This window comes from Oncorhynchus nerka, linkage group LG2 (assembly GCF_034236695.1).
Source record: "Oncorhynchus nerka isolate Pitt River linkage group LG2, Oner_Uvic_2.0, whole genome shotgun sequence".
Classification (NCBI taxonomy): Eukaryota; Metazoa; Chordata; class Actinopteri; order Salmoniformes; family Salmonidae; genus Oncorhynchus; species Oncorhynchus nerka.
The window spans coordinates 49,910,315-49,926,081 of NC_088397.1; the positions used below are offsets into that span (position 1 = coordinate 49,910,315).

General features: G+C 43.0%; 1 long non-coding RNA gene across 1 annotated transcript; it reads right to left on the reverse strand.

The window, feature by feature from the left end:
* Window positions 1-15,113: 15,113 nt before the first annotated feature.
* LOC135572582 (uncharacterized) lies at window positions 15,114-15,466 on the reverse strand. The gene is made up of 2 exons (XR_010464427.1): window positions 15,333-15,466; window positions 15,114-15,162 (listed from the first exon to the last, which is right to left on the reverse strand). It is a non-coding gene; the product is annotated as an uncharacterized LOC135572582 (long non-coding RNA).
* Window positions 15,467-15,767: the final 301 nt, after the last annotated feature.

The window sequence follows — 15,767 nt, forward strand, 5'->3', positions numbered from 1 at the left end:
TAACCGTGACTGCCTCCTCCCAAGCAATGCAAACCTCCCCAGAGAGGAGAGACCGGTTAAAAAGTAGATGGAGAAGAAGGGAGGGGTGGTTAATGAAGGAGAGTAAGGAGGGGAGGTGGTCTTGGGGGCAAGGGTGGGTAAGGATGGTAGGGTGGGACAAGCTTAGTTTGGGGGCGCAAGGGGGAGTAAAGATGGGAGGTGGGGATAAGCTTGGCATGGGTGGGATAAAGGGGGAAACAGGGAAGGGGTGGTGGAGAGGGGTAGATTTTGCTTGGGAGAGGACTTGATTATATGTTGTTGTTATTGATGACTTATAAACCCATGGTAAAATGAATTAAAGTTCTGGGTAGATTATTGTATTGGGACATTTTGATTGTATGTGTCCACATAACTGAGTATGTGACTAACATTGTAGCTTGCACCTGCGTTCTTGTACAGATAAAGTCCTGCCGAAGAACAAGAAACTATAAAGTTACGTGCTTATCACCCAATGCTTCGGAATTGACTGTCTACACTGTGCTGTGTAATTCTGTTCCCTATGAGCTCAGAAATAAATAATCTTAGTTTGACTTGGACACCAGAAAATCCTTATGTTATAATACCCACCACAATTATCAAAAGCCTATACAATATGAGTACAATGTATGCATCCACAGTCTAATTTTTGGTACATTAGGAGAGGAATTGTTTGCTTTATATTTTGTTGTGTGTGTGTTTTTTTTAAAATGTCTGCTCAGCCCACATGCCCACACGCTCTATACACACTATATATACAAAAGTATGTGGACACACTTCAAATTAGTGAATTTGGCTACTTCAGCCACACCCGTTGCTGACAGGTGTATAAAATCGAGCACACAACTCACTACCGAGTTATAAACTGCCTCTGGAAGCAATGTCAGCACAATTCATTCATGCTGCCAAACATACCCTTGTAAAACTGACCATCCTACCAATCTTCGACTTCGGCGATGTCATTTACAAAATTGCCTCCAATACCCTACTCAACAAATTGGATGCAGTCTATCACAGTGCAATCCGTTTTGTCACCCAAGCCCCATATACTACCCACCATTGTGACCTGTACGCTCTCGTTGGCTGGCCCTCGCTTCATACTCGTCTTCAAACCCACTGGCTCCATGTCATCTACAAGACCCTGCTAGGTAAAGTCCCCCCTTATCTCAGCTCGCTGGTCACCATAGCATCACCCACCTGTAGCACGCGCTCCAGCAGGTATATCTCTCTGGTCACCCCCAAAACCAATTCTTTCTTTGGCCGCCTCTCCTTCCAGTTCTCTGCTGCCAATGACTGGAACGAACTACAAAAATCTCTGAAACTGGAAACACTTGTCCTCCTCACTAGCTTTAAGCACCAACTGTCAGAGCAGCTCACAGATTACTGCACCTGTACATAGCCCACCTATAATTTAGCCCAAACAACTACCTCTTTCCCTACTGTATTTATTTATTTTATTTATTTATTTTGCACCCCATTAATTTTATTTCTACTTTGCACATTCTTCCACTGCAAATCTACCATTCCAGTGTTTTACTTGCTATATTGTATTTACTTTGCCACCATGGCCTTTTTTTGCCTTTACCTCCCTTATCTCACCTCATTTGCTCACATCGTATATAGACTTGTTTATACTGTATTATTGACTGTATGTTTGTTTTACTCCATGTGTAACTCTGTGTCGTTGTATGTGTCAAACTGCTTTGCTTTATCTTGGCCAGGTCGCAATTGTAAATGAGAACTTGTTCTCAACTTGCCTACCTGGTTAAATAAAGGTGAAATAAAAACAATAAAAAAAAAAAAATTAAATAACTGTTCGTCTGGAGCTTCATGAAGTGGGTTTCAATGGCCGAGTAGCCGCACACAAGCCTAAGATCACCATGCACAATGCCACGTGTCGGCTGGAGTGGTGTAAAGCTCACCGACATTGGACTCTGGAGCAGTGGAAAAGCATTCTTTGGAGGGATGAATCACGCTTCACCATCTGACAGTTCGATGGACAAATCTGGGTTTGGCGGATGCCAGGAGAATGCTACTTGCCCCAATACATAGTGCCAACTGTAACGTTTGGTGGTGAAGGAAGAACAATGGTCTGGGGCTGTTTTTCATGGTTCGTGCTAGGCCCCTTAGTTCCAGCGAAAGGAAATCTTAACGCTACAGCATACAATGACATTCTAGACGATTCTGTAATTACAATTTCCAAGCGAGGTCCATACAGAAATGGTTTCTCGAGATTGGTGTGGTAGAACTTGACTGGCCTGCACAGAGCCCTGGCCTCAACCCCATTGAACACCTTTGGATGAATTGAAACGCTGACTGCAAGTCAGACCTAATCACGCCCATCATCAGTGCCTGACCTCACTAATGCTCTTGTGGCTGAATGGAAGCAAGTCCCCGCAGCAATGTTCCAACATCTCGTGGAAATCCTTCCCATAAGAGTGGAGGCTATTATAGCAGCAAATGGGTGACCAACTACATGTTAATGCCCATCATTTTGGAATAAGATGTTCTACAAGCAGGTGTCCACATACTTTTTGTCATGTATTGTACAGTATATAATGTAAATAATAACTATTTATACTATGATCCTCCCATTATATGTAATGCCCACTACTCTTATATGTCAGGTCTGTTCAAATGTTTTACTTGGTTCTTTAATGACAGACAGAACGGAAAAGGTTAAGTTAGATTCTATACAAGTAAAGACCAACAAAATCCAAATTTACCACATGGAATGTGCACCGGCTCCATGATGGGGGAAGAAAATGGTTCTCGAAACCTGAAAGAGATGGTCAGCAGATCAAATAAAATTGTATTTGTTACATGCGCCAAATACAAGTATATATATATATACCTTACCATGAAACGTTTACTAAAAGACCTTAACCAATAATGCAGTTTTAAGAAAAATAACAGTTAAGAAAATGTGTACTAAATATACAAAAATGTAAAAAAGTAACACAATAAAATAACAATTACGAGGCTATATGGGGGTACCGGTACCGAGTCAATGTGCGGGGGTACAGTTTAGTCAAGGTAAATGAGAGAATATGTACATGTAGGTAGGGATAAAGTTTCTTTAAAAATGTATATGAATCAGAATTAAACAGTGGGATGGATCCCATAGCCTTTTAAGATTCAACAACTCTGAAGCAACCCCGGGAAGTCTTCCTGTGGGCTCGGAAGTTGCCCCAGACCACTCCACGATTCCCACAGAGTACCAGGACATCCAGGAGGTATTAAGAATGGCCTGGGCCACTTTGCTTCCTCCGCACCGACCCTATGACTGCGGGTGTCAACCTTCTCCCTGGCACCACACCACCCAGGGGGCAACTATACTCTCTGTCAGTGCCAGAGACCAAGGCTATAGAGACCTACAGCGAGGCGTCCCTAGCTGCAGGGTGTATGCAGGGCGTCCTTCTCCCTACCCAACCGGCACAGGGTTCTTCTTTGTGGAGAAGAAGGACAAAACCCTGCGACTGTGCATCGACTGCAGGGGCCTCAATGACATCACGGTTAAGACACGTTACCCCCTACCACTCATCGCCTCTGCCTTCGAGCTGCTCCAGGGGGCCACCATTTTCTCCAAGTTGGATCTGCAGAACACCTACCACCTGGTGCGGATACGGGAAGGGGACAAGTGGAAGACTGCCTTCAACATGGCCAGCAGTCACTACGAATATCTGGTCATGCGATTTGGTCTCACCAACGCTCCAGCTGTGTTCCGTGCCCTGGTTAATAACATTCTCGGCAAAATGTTGAACCGGTCCATCTTCGTCTACCTCGATGGCATCCTCGTTTTCTCCCACTCACGTGCTCCATGTCCGACAGGTCCTCCTGCGCCTCCTGGAGAACCAGCCTTTTGTGAATGCGGAAAAGTGAGAATTCCATCGCTCCACCATCCCCTTCCTTGGTTCCATCATTGCTGCGGGGAATGGATTGGCCCCAGCCTACGGGTGGTGGATTGGCCCCAGCCTACGTCCAGAGTGCAGCTGCAACGTTTGCTTGGATTTGCCAAATGTTATCGCCACTTTATCCAGGGTTACAGCACCCTGGCTTCCCCCCTGTCTGCTATCACCTCTCCCAAGGTCCCATTGAAGTGGTCCCCAGCTGCTGACTGGACCTCAAGCACCACTTCACCACAGCTCCCATATTGGTGCATCCTGACTCGTCCCGTCAGTTCCTGGTGGAGGCCGACACTTCGGATGTTGGAGTGGAGGCTGTCCTGTCCCAGCGTTCTGCCCGGGACCTCAGGTTCTTCTCTCATCGTCGTAATGCCACAGAGAGAAATGATGATGTGGGGAATTGTGAGCTTCTCGCCGTGAAGATGCCGTTGGAGTAGTGGAGGCACTGGTTGGATGGGGCGGAACATCCTTTCATTGTGTGGACGGATCACAAGAACCTGGAATATCTCCACACCACCAAGCATCTCAATTCCAGGCAAGCTAGGTGGCCCCTGCCTTTCACCCGGTTTACCCTCTCCTACCGACCGGGATCCAAGAATGTCAAGCCGGATGCGCTGTCACGCCGCTATAGCCCCATGGCTACACCCTCAAACCCTGAGACCATCCTTCCCACCTCGTGCCTGGCGACGGCACTCAGCCATCCCTGGTGCCGCCCGTCCCTCGGTCCTGAGGTGGGCCCACTCCTCCAGACTTGCCTGCCACCTGGGCTCCCATCGGACCCTGGTCTTTGTGCGACAACACTTTTGATGGCTTACCATGGTCCCTGATGTCTCCGCGTTTGTCCCCACATGCACGATCTGTGCGCAGAACAAGACACATCGGCAAGCTCCAGCTGGTCTGTTTCAACCACTTCCTGTCCCTCACCGTCCCTGGTCTCACATATCCTTGGTCTTCGTCACAGGTCTCCCCCCGTCTGATGGCAACACCGTCATCCTGACAGTAGTGGACCTGTTTTCCAAAGCTGCCATGTCATTCCTCTCCCCAAGCTACCCTCTGCCAAAGAGACGGCATAGCATGTCTTCTGGATCCATGGCTCTCCTACCGGGGTTCCTCAGTTCTTGTCCCGGTTCTGGAAGACGTTCTGCACACCCATTGGGTCCTCTGGGTTCCATCCTCGGTCTAATGGCCTGACAAGTATTCTCTGCTGTTCATCTTGTGTTGCCCCATACCCATCCCACATTTCATCTGTCTAGGACTAAACCTATGTCTCACAGCCCTTTGTCTCCCGTTTCCCTTTTTTCCTGGATGTTGACCATTCTGCCTGTCCTGACCCTGACTGCTGTTTTGTACCTTGTGACACTGCCCTGGATTACTGTCCTCTGCCTGCCTTGACCCTGAGCCTGCCAGCCGTTCTGTACCTTTTTAACTCTGCTCTGGATAACTGACCTCTGCCTGTCCTTGACCTGTCATTTGGCTGCCCCCTGTTTTGGTAATAAACCTTTGTTACTTCAAACTGTCTGCATCTGGGTCTTCTCCTGAGCCGTGATAGCCATCCTATGGGACTCCCAATCACGGCCATATGTGATACAGCCCTGGAGTCGAACCAGGGTCTGTAGTGATGCCTCTTGCACTGAGATGCCGTGCCTAAGAGAGCAGCGGTCAAATGTAGCAGATATCAGTATTGGTAAACATTAATATAAACTCAATTTATTTGCAGATCGCATTATATACCTGACCAATATTGAAAACTCAATGCCCGCTTTAGTAAAGATGTTCTCAGAATACTAAAACAATATCAGGTTCTAAATTTAACTTTGAAAAAAACTAAATAATGGCAAAATGAAATAAAATGAATAACTCACAATTTACAGTAATTCCACAAAAAAATATGAAATACTTGGGATTCTTAATAACTGAACAAACAACAAATATATAAAGATACCTTTATTCCATTACTCAAAAATATGACAGCAGATCTGATTAAACGGGGGAAAAAATATATATATATATTTCACCTTTATTTAACCAGGTAAGCTAGTTGAGAACTACAGTATGTTCTCATTTACAACTGCGACCTGGCCAAGATAAAGCAAAGCAGTGCGACAGAAACAACATGGAATAAACAAGCGTACAGTCAACACAATAGAAAAAAAGAAAGTCTATATACAGTGTGTGCAAATGCCATGAGGAGGTATGGCAATAAATAGGCCATAGTAGCAAAGTAATTACAATTTAGCAGATTAACATTGGTGTGATAGATGAGCAGATGATGGTGTGTAAGTAGTGATACTGGTGTGCAAAAGAGCAGCAAAGTAAATAAAAACAATATGGGGATGAGGTAGGTAGATTGGGTGGGCTATTTACAGATGGACTACAGTGCCTTGCGAAAGTATACGGCCCCCTTGAACTTTGCAACCTTTTGCCACATTTCAGGCTTCAAACATAAATATATAAAACTGTATTTTTTTGTGAAGAATCAACAACAAGTGGGACACAATCATGAAGTGGAACAACATTTATTGGATATTTCAAACTTTTTTAACAAATCAAAAACTGAAAAATTGGGCGTGCAAAATTATTCAGCCCCTTTACTTTCAGTGCAGCAAACTCTCTCCAGAAGCTCAGTGAGGATCTCTGAATGATCCAATGTTGACCTAAATGACTAATGATGATAAATACAATCCACCTGTGTGTAATCAAGTCTCCGTATAAATGCACCTGCACTGTGATAGTCTCAGAGGTCCGTTAAAAGCGCAGAGAGCATCATGAAGAACAAGGAACACACCAGGCAGGTCCGAGATACTGTTGTGAAGAAGTTTAAAGCCGGATTTGGATACAAAAAGATTTCCCAAGCTTTAAACATCCCAAGGAGCACTGTGCAAGCGAAAGTATTGAAATGGAAGGAGTATCAGACCACTGCAAATCTACCAAGACCTGGCCGTCCCTCTAAACTTTCAGCTCATACAAGGAGAAGACTGATCAGAGATGCAGCCAAGAGGCCCATGATCACTCTGGATGAACTGCAGAGATCTACAGCTGAGGTGGGACACTCTGTCCATAGGACAACAATCAGTCGTATATTGCACAAATCTTGGCCTTTATGGAAGAGTGGCAAGAAGAAAGCCATTTCTTAAAGATATCCATACAAAGTGTCGTTTAAGGTTTGCCACAAGCCACCTGGGAGACACACCAAACATGTGGAAGAAGGTGCTCTGGTCAGATGAAACCAAAATTGAACTTTTTGGCAACAATGCAAAACATTATGTTTGGCGTAAAAGCAACACAGCTCATCACCCTGAACACACCATCCCCACTGTCAAACATGGTGGTGGCAGCATCATGGTTTGGGCCTGCTTTTCTTCAGCAGGGACAGGGAAGATGGTTAAAATTGATGGGAAGATGGATGGAGCCAAATACAGGACCATTCTGGAAGAAAACCTGATGGAGTCTGCAAAAGACCTGAGACTGTGACGGAGATTTGTCTTCCAACAAGACAATGATCCAAAACATAAAGCAAAATCTACAATGGAATGGTTCAAAAATAAACATATCCAGGTGTTAGAATGGCCAAGTCAAAGTCCAGACCTGAATCCAATCGAGAATATGTGTAAAGAACTGAAAACTACTGTTCACAAATGCTCTCCATCCAACCTCACTGAGCTCGAGCTGTTTTTCAAGGAGGAATGGGAAAGAATTTCAGTCTCTCGATGTGCAAAACTGATAGAGACATACCCCAAGCGACTTACAGCTGTAATCGCAGCAAAAGGTGGCGCTACAAAGTATTAAGGGGGCTGAATCATTTTGCACGCCCAATTTTTCAGTTTTGGATTTGTTAAAAAAGTTTGAAATATCCAATAAATGTCGTTCCACTTCATGATTGTGTCCCACTTGTTGTTGATTCTTCACAAAAAAATACAGTTTTATATTTACATTTACATTTAAGTCATTTAGCAGACGCTCTTATCCAGAGCGACTTACAAATTGGTGCATTCACCTTATGACATCCAGTGGAACAGTAGTGCATCTAAATCTTTTAAGGGGGGTGAGAGGGATTACTTTATCCTATCCTAGGTATTCCTTATATATATCTTTATGTTTGAAGCCTGAAATGTGGCAAAAGGTCGCAAAGTTCAAGGGGGCCGAATACTTTCGCAAGGCACTGTATATACAGCTGCAGCGATCGATTAGCTGCTCAGATAGCTGATGTTTAAAGTTAGTGAGGGAAATGTAAGTCTCCAGCTTCAGCAATTTTTGCAATTCATTCCAGTCACTGGCAGCAGAGAACTGAAAGGAAAGGCGGCCAAAGGAGGTGTTGGCTTTGAGGATGACCAGTGAGATATGTCTGCTGGAGCGCGTGCTACGGGTGGGTGATGTTATCGTGACCAGTGAGCTGAGATAAGGAAGAGCTTTACCTAGCATAGACTTGTAGATGACATGGAGCTGTTGGGTCTGGCAACGAATATGTAGCGAGGGCCAGCCGACTAGAGCATACAGGTCGCGGCGGTGGTGGGTGGTATAAGGCGCTTTGGTAAAAAAAACGGATGGCACTGTGATAGACTGCATCCAATTTGCTGAGTAGAGAATTGGTAAAATAGTCGGCGGCGTGAGTGAAAGTTTGGTGGCGTGAGTGGCTTTGTTGCGAAATAGAAAGCAGATTCTAGATTGATTTTGGATTGGAGATGTTAGATATGAGTCTGGAAGGAGAGTTTACAGTCTAGCCAGACACCTAAGTATTTGTAGTTGTCCATGTATTCTAGGTTAGAACCGTCCAGAGTAGTGATGCTAGTCGGGTGGGCGGGTGCGGGCACTGAACTGTTGTAAAGCATGCATTTGGTTTTGCTAGCGTTTAAGAGCAGTTGGAGGCCACGGAAGGAGTGTTGTATGGCATTGAAGCTTGTTTGGAGGTTAGTTAACACAGTGTGCAAAGAAGGGCCGGATGTATACAGAATGGTGTCATCTGCGTAGAGGTGGATCAGAGAATCACCCGCAGCAAGAGCGACATCGTTGATATATACAGAGAAAAGAGTCGGCCCGAGAATTGAACCCTGTGGTACCTCCATAGAGACTGCAAGAGTTCCGGACAACAGGCCCTCCGATTTTACACACTGAACTCTACTATCTGCGAAGTAGTTGGTGAACCAGACGAGGCAGTCATTTGAGAAACCAAGGCTATTAAGTCTGCCAATAAGAATATGATGATTGACAGTCGAAAGCCTTGGCCAGGTCGATGAAAACGGCTGTACAGTACTGTCTTTTATCGATGACGGTTATGATATCGTTTAGTACCTTGAGTGTGGCTGAGGTGCACCCATGACCAGCTCAGTAACCGGATTGCACAGCGGAGAAGGTACGGTGGCATTCGAAATGGTCAGTGATCTGTTTATTAACTTGGCTTTCAAAGACTTTAGAAAGGCAGGGCAGGATAGATATAGGTCTGTAACAGTTTGGGTCTAGAGTGTCACCCCCTTTGAAGAGGGGGATGACCGCGGCAGCTTTACAATCTTTAGGGATCTCGGACGAAATGAAAGCGGTTGAACAGACTAGTAATAGGGGTTACAACATTGGCGGCGGATAATTTTAGAAAGGGAGGGTCCAGATTGTCTAGCCCAGCTGATTTGTACGGGCCCAGGTTTTGCAGCTCTTTCAGAACATCTGCGATCTGGATTTGGGTGAAGGAGATGCTGGGGAGGCTCGGGCAAGTAGCTGCGAGGGGTACATAGCTGTTGGCTGGGGTTGGGGTAGCCAGTAGGAAAGCATGGCCAGCCATAGAGAAATGCTTATTGAAATGTTTGATTATCATGGATTTATCGGTGGTGACCGTGTCGCCTAGCCTCAGTGCAGTGGGCAGCTGGGAGGAGGTGCTCTTGTGAAAAAGCTCTGAGCTTTTCACAAAAGTCTCCACCTCTCTATGTGGAGTTTAATTTTGGATGTGTGATGACATCTGACTGCTTTGTACTCTATCACATAATTTCTTCATTAAAGATGCACTCCTGGTTCTTAAGCAGCACAAATTGGATTTCTAACATACGCAAAATTCACATCATATCACATGAAATGGGATGACGTAGTACACAATTGAATTACTTAGTACACAAAAAACAGGGACACATTTTGGCTCGTGGCACCACTTTCAAAATTACTGACTGAAATTATACGAAAGTTTAGAGGGCTCAAGGGCTGCAATCCATTTTACAAGCTGTTAGCTAGAAATATGATAAATTATTTGACTTGTTGAGGGAATTCAGAGATGAAGAGGGTGAAATGAGATGCTTGAATCTGCACCAAACTCTGTCTGTGCGGAAAATAGAAGCAAATCAAGTGGGGATTTTTGTGTTTGGAGGTCAATGAGAAATTGATGAATTCGGTCAACATAAAATTGAATATAGCTAATTTGATGTGAGGCTTATTTGATCAAATATATGTTTTGTCATGTTTAGGTTCTTACGAATGTACTGATATAGGTGCCATTCCGGAAACTTTGAGAAAAATAATTTTATATCAGAGTTGTCTCTGTTGTTCACACACATAACTGTCCTCTCATTGGCTAGAATGTCCCCGCCTGATCCCGCCTCCCCCTGCCTGCCTTCGGCCTATGTGGGCATTTATTCCCAATGTTAGTGCTGCCAGTCCCATTACTTGTCAGTCTATAGATCATCTTTGACGAAGATTCACTGCATCAGGATTGTTACGATAAAACAAGAGTCATGGCGATCAAAAATTAAACTCATTGCATCTTGTGGAATTGTTAGTGTAATTATTATTAATTGAATGCATCAGTATGAGCAAAAGTTCAGAGTACTAATTTAAAACAATCTGTGTTGTCCTTGCAAGCATCAGTATTTATTGAGATGCCCATGGAGGTTATGGGGGATATCTAGTGGGCCATCTTCCACACCTCTCTAAGCAAACATCTAAGCTAATTTCCTGACTTCAGGGGGAGTTTTGTCTGTGCTTTCCATCCATGCAATTTCCTCCTTCTATCTCTGATGGGTACCTGCAGTGAATTTGTTTGTTAGACACTGCTGGAGGTGTCTGATGGCTAATATTTCCAAGGCAGTCGAATTTGTTTTTATTAGATCTGTAACTTGTGTCTTTCTCCCTCTCTATCCTCAGATGCTTTCTGGATTTTTTTCTCTGCATCTTTGGGGGATGTACCTAGAGTAGCTTCTGTAATTACTGAACGTCTAAGGGAATATGGAAAAACTGAGTTCAGAAATAGTTCAATGTGGGTATTAAAAGTCTAATTTCATTCAGATTGTGCTGCATCTACACACGCACCTAATATGTACATTAAACATTACTTGCTTGCTGATGAAAGTTGTCTTTAGACGATATGATTATGAAATTGTGTATTTTATTGGAACATTGACAGTGGACCACAATGAAAGGCTTTACATTACAATAGCTTTTACCACAGATAAGTAATGATCAACAACACCTGTGAAATATAATACAATTCCAAGTGTGAATTTACTACCCCAACATTGTTGATGCCTCTGGCTGAATCCTGTACCTGTTGTTATCAGAGGGCTGAGTCAAAATTCCTAGAGGCTGCGTTTCCTCTCGAAGTGGCTCTGTTAAAATTGCATGAATACATTTCCACAGTAATATTCTATCAATAATGTCTGAATGAAGAGCCATTAATGATGCTTGAGAAGAACTGAGGAAGAAGTGTCAGGCTACTTCACTGGGTTTTCCAGGCAATGCCATCTGTCATTTTCAAAAGCTTGGCTCCGAAGACAATTAACGGAGTTTAGAAAAGGCAAAATTGTCAATTGTGTGTCTTTACAATGTTCAAAATCAGCAACTCAGCACTTGACAATCAGTAAAGGGAGTGAAGGACCTTATATTCATGCTCAACTCAGATTTGCTAATCTGTTTGGAGAATCGTTATTTACGATGCATACAGTGAATCAAATACAAATGAGGAATTATACACACAAAGAATCGAGTGACACAGATACGCTATGGCAAATTAGAATATGGCATTACCATTCATTTCAAAAAGGTCTCCTGAAGCAGCAGATAAACCAAATGGGATCTTCCACACCTGCTGCCTTTGATGTGAGAAATCCCAACAGGAAATTCCCCCAAATGAGGGATCAAATTCTGTTTGATGCTGTCTACCACTGCATCGCAACATAAAACAATGCACTGACATGTTTTTGTGATGGGCCACTGACTAGCACATAACCAAGCTTGAAGTATTCCTCTCCGCACATGCACCTGCTTATGACCTACAGTTGCAACTATGACACCACATTCAGGTTCAAATCATGTCATCAAGCCATCTGTTTTAATGGGTCACACATTTTGAAATTGAGTGCTCACAATCCATGAGGCTGGGTTAAATGTTGTTTTTACAGTGTTACCAGTTCACATGGTAATAACAATTATTCCTGAATCATTATTATTATTATTTTCTTTCTTTATCCGTTATTTTGCCAGGTAAGTTGACTGAGAACACGTTCTCATTTACAACGACCTGGGGAATAGTTACAGGGGAGAGGGGGACAGTAGGCTACATATGAATCCTAATCATTCATTCTATTGTCTTTAGTGTGTTAGCATCTGGTTGGTATGTCAGTAATTCTGTTAGAATGTTTATAGATTTAATAATATCATATATGAAAGCAGCAACCATGTACACGGTGGAAATTGCATTGCAGTGCTCACAGACTTATTGTTGACCTGGAAAGCAACATCTTTGCTGGATTACAAGACAGCACCCCAGGACATACAGATACTGTTGAGTGCACATGGTGTAAGGGCCGTGGTATTGACCACCCTGTTTTTATTAACCCACTGCCCCCTTTCACAAACATGCCGCATCTCTTATCTAGCCTGCTCTCTTGCTCTGACATGAGATTAGAGGATAGCCTACCCTCGGGCCTTTTAAAGCTCATTGAAGCTGTGTCCAACGAAATGGAATTGTATGCTGAAACCACAATGCTGCCCTAAGTTCATTAATACACTCTTAACTGTAGCATACGCGTGAACTTTAAACACCCTTAAATTCAGTGCTCTTACATTTATTTATTTTTTAGGAAAACAGATAACATCCTGTATTTCTACACATTCTGCCATGGGGCAGAGAACAAATGTGTCGTTTTATAGACGATCTCATGCCATTTACACATTTTTTACATGAGGCTGATAAAAAATGTTGCTGTTCTAAAGCTAATTTCCTGCAATTCTAATCATTTTGCAATGGGGCAGAGAGAAAATGTTGCAGTTTTCATATGATCACTCAGGATGAGACTCGGATGCAAACACAGGAGGCAGATGGTTCGAGCCCTTGTTATTTATTAAAATTACAAGGGGCAGGCAATAAGCAGGTCGAGGACAAGCAGTTCATTAACCATGTCAGTGTCTAAAAGGTACAGGGGGGCATGCAGGCTCAAGGTCAGGGCAGGCAGAACAGGTCGGAACCGGGAGGGCTAGAAAACAGAGTCTAGGAAAAACAGGAACACAGAAAAACACGCTAATAGGCTTGACAAGATAAGACGAACTGGCAACAGACAGGGAACACAGGTATAAATACACTGGGGATAATGGAGAAGATGGGCAACACCTGGAGGGGGGAGACAACCACAAAGACAGGTGAAACAGATCAGGGTGTGATATGTAAAGCTAATTTCATGTAATTATAAACATTTTGTCATGGCTTATGACGTGTTCTGTGTACATTTGCTATGCACTTTTTCAGAGTTTAAGCTTTTACTGCAGTTGGCTAAATCAGGGCCACAGTGATTCTTGGTAGTCTTAAACAAATCTACTTTGAAACAAAAGTATACACCTCACACACACACATGATTATGGGCTTAAAAAAGACACCTGTAACACGTCGGGTATGTATTACATTGAGTTTACATCCCAATATTACACGCTATTTACAGTACATCACAGAAGACTGAAATATAAAACTGTTTGACATAGAAACACCGGATTTCCGTCGTAAAAATAAAATATTAACATTCCACCCATGAGGCCAAAGGCCTTTTGGTCATTGAGGCCTTTTGGTCATCGACTGCAGGAAAGGGCTACAGCTAGAATTCTTCATTGAAACAATAACAAACCGGACACCCAGCCTCTGTTTTGGTATAAAGCTGAGGGATGGGCCCTGGAGAAATGTAGCCCATCTCAAATTCATAGACAGAGCTATGGATGCAAGGACCATCCATGATATATAAAAAAAAAAATCTAGTTTTAACCATGTTTTGAGACAATAGTGTTTGTTTTACAAACATTGGAGTAAATAAAACAAGCTTTTATTTAGGGTTCTCATGGGGTATGAGAACCAAGCTCATGGAGCATTTATAAGTTGTAGTCTTCAAGAATCAATATATCATTCATTTATAAGTCCAACAATGGATGTGGCAACTCAGGATTCTAGCTTTAAATAATGAATGTTGGCCTACTGAATATGACAATATTGGTTGTCTGTGAGTACACACTACAAACTGTTCTCTACAAACACTTTTTGTACCTGGGTTTTATACCTGGGCACTGTACCATTTACTTTATGTGTTCAGTTCTGTTCTGTTTTGGCATGCTTTGGTATTCCGTGTAATATTTGTGACATGCTCAATCATTTTCAGTCACGCTAGCTCATTAGCATAAAGTATTGGCTTGATATGTTTTCTGATCAAAATTAGAATTCACTAGAACGACGTGTTTTCTAGCCAATCCTATTCGTTTGAATGTAGAAATCATAGTGTAAGTACACTTTAAAAGCCTCAGATGTTAATCAAGATCCCCCTTTCAAAATGAGTCATTCATTAACAGTCAACTAAAAAGCTAGCTAACTAGCGGTTTAGCTTGCTAGCACTCCCACTGCATTGAATACTGAGGGAGAAAAAGGTGTAGAGTCATACGCAGAGCATGGCAGATGTTTATTAAGCCTTTGCAGAAGGCAGGAATCATGGTCACAGGCAGGCAATGGTCAACCACAGGTAGGCAGTCAAAAAACAAGCAATACCTCACAACCATACAAACAGAAAGAACTGAACTAAATCGGGAGCTGATTTGACCAGGTGAGAAACAAACAGGTGAAATCAATGAAAAAAAAAGAAAGAAAGACAGGGCTATGTTCCAGAGCACAAAGACAAAGGTTGTTCTGAATGAACAGGCGCTAGAAGTTACAGAACCCAATGTGTAGCTCCCTTCAGTAACCACGAGCACAACCGTTCCTTGATTTTAACTGGCGGCTTTATTCTGTAGTTTTAGTCAGAATTATCACCTTCCGTGAGAACTATAAAGTAAATGAAAAATACAGTTAAGCACACTCTTACAACCTTATCTTACGAGTGACTTATTAGCTTGGTATAACTCTGAAGTGCTTACATACATAACAGTTTAACCGGCGTTATAACGGGTTCAGATTAAACACATGAATAAAGGAACAAATACCTCATTGGCTGCTTATTACAGAAGGGAGGAAATCAAACTTCACACTTATTATTCCTGGCATGAATTCACACTTCCTCCTAACATACACTCTTCAACCTTTATGAACTACACCCGATGACATGAAAACTTAGCTAACGCAGCGCAGGATTGCCATCCCTCCAAAAGTTTGTTGCTACAATAAGGATCCCCGTTACAACAGTATTAGCTACGTAGTTCCACTTGTATTATCATTTCCCCCGCACAGCGGACACATAAACAATTCAAACAAAGGACAACGACATAACCTGTAAGTCTAACTGTCAGTTACACAATGAAATTTTGGAGTTCCTTAAAACCTCTTGCTTCTACCTGAGACGCTTGCGTCCCAACTAGAGCTCTGGAAATGCAAATGCGCTACGCTAAATGCTAATAGTATTAGTTAAAACTCAAACGTTC